We start from the raw sequence: 6016 nt of genomic DNA, 5'->3' as shown, positions 1-6016 counted from the left end.
TCCAAAGGATGTGCTCTGCTCCCTGCACTGCTTTCTTGGTGGTATTAAGCCCCCAATGCTCTGCTTGCTTCCCTTTCCTTTTATCTGTTGTAAGATAAAAGGTGATGCAGGCCACACCCCAGGGAATCTCCCTTGACATTGGATCAGGCCCTTGACCTGAGCCAGGGTGTTACATCCCACACTAATCCTTTTTAACATAACCTAATCTTGCCTCATTAACCACAAGCAGAGATTAAAATTTACAACACCTGAAGTCACACACCAGCTGACAAAATGATGGACAATCACACAATACTGGGAAATGTGGCCTAGACAATTTAATACATATTTTGCCGTCGGTGGGGGGGGGCACGATTCAATCCATAACAGATCTGATGACAGAATCTTCTAAATAAACTATGAGCAGACTTTGGGAGACTGAGGTCATTGAGGAATCTTTTCGAGTCACTTTATCATATCTTCAGCTTTCATCAAGATGTGAAACATAGCTGAGCTTACTCAGTTCAGTGTCTATACAAAGCACTAGTCATCCTTCTCACCAAAACAACCTGATTAGGGTGAAGAGAAATGACCGAGTAATCTAACTTTTAGCTTCCTTAATCACATGTCGTATCACAATAAATAGGCTGAAATTTAAATACAGAGAGGCATTTATCATTACGAACCCTGTTTTGAGAGTCTGAGTGTAAGCAGTGCCCACTCCGATGCTGTAAAAACTTCAATAGAAATAGGCTGTGCATGACATTTTTCACAGGAGGACAGAATACTTTCGACTCACCAAGGACATAAAATCACAGAGTTTCCCAGAGTACCCAAATACACCTGCATTAATTCATTCCCTTCTTTATAAAGGGTAGGAGAATTAGCTGCCTTTTCCCTCTACAGTGTATATGTTTCTGGAATGATCCTGAGCTCCTGAGAGTCTGCTCCTTTACAATTCATTAGTAAAAATTCCTTGGGCACACCCATTACCATCATCATCTTCATCATTATAGGTGTAAGCATGTTGTTTCTCTGGATAGATTTTCATCTCCTTGGACAAGTTTCATAGTTTATTTAACCCTTATAACATTGAAACCATATAGCTTTTTATTGAGAAGACTTAATAAGATGATTTATTTATTTATTGTTTATTATTTATTTTATAAGGAATATCCCTGCTCTGATGATCTGCTTAAGAGAGAAGTTAGGAGGAAGGGTACCAGCAGAATGAAAAGATTATAGGGTTAATGCAAGGATTGTAATAAAGTCATGCCCTTGAACATGCTTAGGATATATATGGGTGATCACTCTCTTTTTATAATGAGTGATGTGATAAGGGTCTGATTAAATTGCACACATTTGCTATGTCATAAAAAATATTCAATTGTAGAATACTCTATCCACCCCCACCACCCTACTGTACTGAGAAAAAGATTAATGATATATTGGAGACACAATGTTATAATGCAATGCTTATTATATAAACCCAGTGCCGTCAAGTCGATTCCAACTCATAGCGACCCTAGAGCTTATTATAGACACTAAAACCTTTTTTTAAACTTCCAAACTACAGGTAGTCCCTGACTTATGACAGAGTTCTGAGGACTCGTGATAAGTCTGTTCTAACATAAGTTGAATACATCATTTTTTTTGAGTTTTCTTTATTATTGCATTTTATTATCAGTATCTTTATAAATCAAATTTTTGTCTTTGGAGGTTGGAAACATTACATATATACTTACAGCTATATTTTAATACATACATATATACATAAAAATACACAAATCATAAAAATTTACTCTAGTGATGAGGAAAATTGGACGACTTCGGCATTTTGCCAGCGGTGCTAATAACTTCATTTGTGGAAGGCTCTGGGACATCTGGATTGTCCCTGGGAGTGGGACTGGTGTGTCTAGTCAGAATATTTGTGAGATTTGTCTGCATGGTCCTCTTCTTTTATTCTTCATATATTTGGTGGTACTATGGCACTGCTTGCAGAATCTGCCTATCGGCTTTAGCAAAACAATCAGCATCGGGGTCCACGTTTTCAAGCAACAGAAACCCCTGATTTAGTTTAGAAAAAACTTCAGGGAATCCTTTCACTGTAAATTTTTTTTGAAAACCTCTGTTCTTCCTCTTCCTCGTTATTTCTTTCTTCTTCAGCATTTCTTTCCTCTTCAAAATCCATTAAGTCCTGTTCTGTCAATTCCCCTCTTTTGTGATCTATGAGACGTTCCACATTGTCGATAAGATGTATTAAAAACATTTAAAGAGCGGATGGTTGTGTTGTTTTACTTAATTTGAACATGTCATAAATCTGGGATTATCTCTGCTGTTAGTATATGCATCAACAGAACAAAGCAATCAGCTCATAGCACTTCTTGACTCATGTCTTAAAAATGTGCGCTAATAAATTTTTTAATTAAAAAAAATGAACAACTAACATATTAACCTAAAGTTAGGTTTAGTATTTAAATATTAAGACAGAAAACAAAAAAAAGAAAAGTAAGACTTTGAACAAAAAAAATTAAAAAATACCTTGTTCTTATAATCCTACTTTGAAAAATGCAACAAATTTTCTAATGTATATAGAATGAACAGTTCACAAAAAAGTTCCCACAACTCAAATAACTTTTTATTAAGCACACCATCTGAAACGATTGTAAAGGAAAATGGTGAATAAAAAGCTTGTTTCTATTTTATGTATAACATTTACCAGTCTGTCTTGTAAAAAAATGTTTTTTTTTAAGCCAAAGCATAGAAAATTTTGTTTATACAGTGATTAAAATAATTTATAACTGCAGAAAAACATAGGCAAAGTGGTTATGGACATTAACACTTCCCATATATTTCATTTCCTTTTGCAATATCAATATCTTTTATGATGTAAACCTAATTGGATGCTCTTATTGGAATCAGAATAATTATAGAATTTTTTAAAGTGGTAAGATGCAAAATATAACATAGCAACTTAGGTTGCCAGAGTTACTTTTTTTTTCTGTTTTCATCTAAATATGTACATATCTAAAAGACTTTATTATGAGCAATTTTACCTTAACTATAATTTTGTATGTATTTAAGAAATTAAAATTACATGTTGTTGTTGTTAAAAACACTAGTTTTCTTAAATATCCTTATCAATGTAAATGACTACTTTTAGAAAAAAAAAAAAATACTGTCTCTGTGAGACCCACAGACATCCTGACCTCATAGATTCAATTCTATATCCATCTGAATCTAACTTCTGACCATCTTGACATGTCTTTGAGGAAGTGCATACCTGGCTTTCTTAGAGGTTAATCCACCTTTGGAAACCCTGGTGGCGTAGTGGTTAAGTGTTACAGGTGCTAACCAAAAGGTCGGCAGTTCTAATACACGAGCCGCTCCTTGGAAACTCCATGGGGCAGTTCTACTCTGTCCTATAGGGTCACTATATGGTCATAATGAGTCGGAATCAACCCCATGGCAATGGGTTTAGTTTTTTTTGTTTGTTTGTTTAATCCACCATCCGCACTTGTAATCCTATTCCATCTCCTCTCTCAGTCCTTCTTCTTCCACTATCATTAATGTTTCTTTTCCTATTAGTAAATTTTTCTTAAGTGAAAAACATGGCTAAATCACTTCCAGGTTAAAATAAATAAAACTTTTCTGATTGTATTGCTTTTCACCATCAAATTCCTTCAGTTGTATTACTTGTTCACAGTTTTTACTTCCTTATTTGCAAATTCCTTTTTAATCTGTTCCAGATACACATATCCATATCATTATCTATTCCAACAAACCTGAGCTCCCCTGTAGAACCACTCTGGCACTACCATCTACTCAGTGCCATGAGACAGGAACATGAGTTATATTACTTTCCTTCCTCTCTGAGTCTTGTATCAAATTATTTATTTATCAAGGGCTGTTGCTCACATTTTATTATCACCATCCAAGTTTTTCTTTCTTCGCTTTTTTTTTAAATAATTTTTATTGTGCTTTAAGCCAAAGTTTACAAGTCAAGTCAGTCTGTCACATATAAACTTATATACATCTTACTCCACACTCCCACTTACTCTTCTCCAAATGAGTCAGCCCGCTCCCTCCTTCCATTTTCCCCTTTCGTGACGGTTTTGCCAGTTTCTAACCCTCTCTACCCTCCCATCTCCCCTCCAGACAGGAGACGCCAACACAGTCTCAAGTGTCCACCTGATACAGGTAGCTCACTCTTCATCAGCATCTCTCTCCAACCCATTGTCCAGTCCCTTCCATGTCTGATGAGTTGTCTTCAGGAATGATTCCTGTCCTGGGCCAACAGAAGGTTTGGGGACCATGACCGCCGGGATTCTTCTAGTCTCAGTCAGATCATTAAGTCCGGTCTTTGTATGAGAAGTTGGGGTCTGCATCCCACTGTTCTCTTGCTCCCTCAGGGGTTCTCTGTTGTGCTCCCTGTCAGGGCAGTCATTGGTTGTGGCCAGGCACCATCTAGTTCTTCTGGTCTCAGGATGATGTAAGTCTCTGGTTCATGTTGCCCTTTCTGTCTCTTGGGTTCATAGTTATAGTGTGACCTTGGTGTTCTTCATTCTCCTTTGCTTCAGGTGGGTTGAGACCAATTGATGCATCTTAGATGGCCGCTTGTTAGCATTTAAGACCCCAGACACCACATTTCAAAGTGGGATGCAGAATGTTTTCATAATAGAATTATTTTGCCAATTGACTTAGAAGTCCCCTTATGCCATAGTCCCCAAACCCCTGCCCTTGATCCACTGGCCTTTGAAGCATTCAGTTTATCCTGGAAACTTCTTTGCTTTTGGTCCAGTCCAGTTGAGCTGACCTTCTGTGTATTGAGTATTGTCCTTCCCTTCACCTAAAGTAGTTCTTATCTACTAACTATTTAGTGAATAACCCTCTCCCACCCTCCCTCCCTCCCCCCTCTCATAACCACAAAAGAATGTGTTCTTCTCAGTTTATACTATTTCTTAAGATCTTATAATAGTGGTATTATATAATATTTGTCCTTTTGCCTCTGACTAATTTCACTCAGCATAATGCCTTCCAGGTTCCTCCATGTTGTGAAATGTTTCACAGATTTGTCACTGTTCTTTATCGATGCGTAGTATTCCATTGTGTGAATATACAATAATTTATTTAACCATTCATCCGTTGATGGACACCTTGGTTGCTTCCAGCATTTTGCTATTGTAAACAGTGCTGCAATAAACATGAGTGTGCATATATCCTTTCGTGTAAAGCCTCTTATTTCTCTAGGGAATACTCAGAGGAGTGGGATTTCTGGGTTGCATGGTAGTTCTATTTCTAACTGTTTAAGATAACGCCAGATAGATTTCCAAAGTGGTTGTACCATTTTACATTCCCACCAGAAGTGTGTAAGAGTTCCAATCTCTCCACAGCCTCTCCAACATTTATTATTTTGTGTTTTTTGGATTAATGCCAGCCTTGTTGGAATGAGATGGGATCTCATCAGAGTTTTAATTTGCATTTCTCTAATGGCTAATGATCAAGAGCATTTTCTCATGTATCTGTTAGCTGCCTGAATATCTTCTTTAGTGAAGTGCGTGTTCATATACTTTGCCCACTTCTTGATTGGGTTGTTTGCCTTTTTCTGGTTGAGTTTTAACAGAATCATATAGATTTTAGAGATCAGGCACTGGTTGGAGATGTCATAGCTGAAAATTTTTTCCCAATCTGTAGGTGGTCTTTTTACTCTTTCGGTGAAGTCTTTAGTTGAGCATAGGTGTTTGATTTTTAGGAGCTCCCAGTTATCTGGTTTCTGTTCGTCCTTTTTGGTAATGTTTTGTATTCTGTTTATGCCTTGTATAAGGGCTCCTAACATTGTCCCTATTTTTTCTTCCATGATCTTTATTGTTTTAGTCTTTATGTTTAGGCCTTTGATCCACTTGGAGTTAGTTTTTGTGCATGGTGTGAGGTATGGGTCCTGTTTCATTTTTTTGCAAATGGATATCCAGTTATGCCAGCACCATTTGTTAAAAAGACTACCTTTTCCCCAATTAACTGACACTGGTCCTTTGTCAAA

The sequence above is a fragment of the Elephas maximus genome, chromosome 2 (assembly GCF_024166365.1).
Source record: "Elephas maximus indicus isolate mEleMax1 chromosome 2, mEleMax1 primary haplotype, whole genome shotgun sequence".
NCBI classification, from domain to species: domain Eukaryota; kingdom Metazoa; phylum Chordata; class Mammalia; order Proboscidea; family Elephantidae; genus Elephas; species Elephas maximus.
This window is presented reverse-complemented; position numbering follows the sequence as displayed.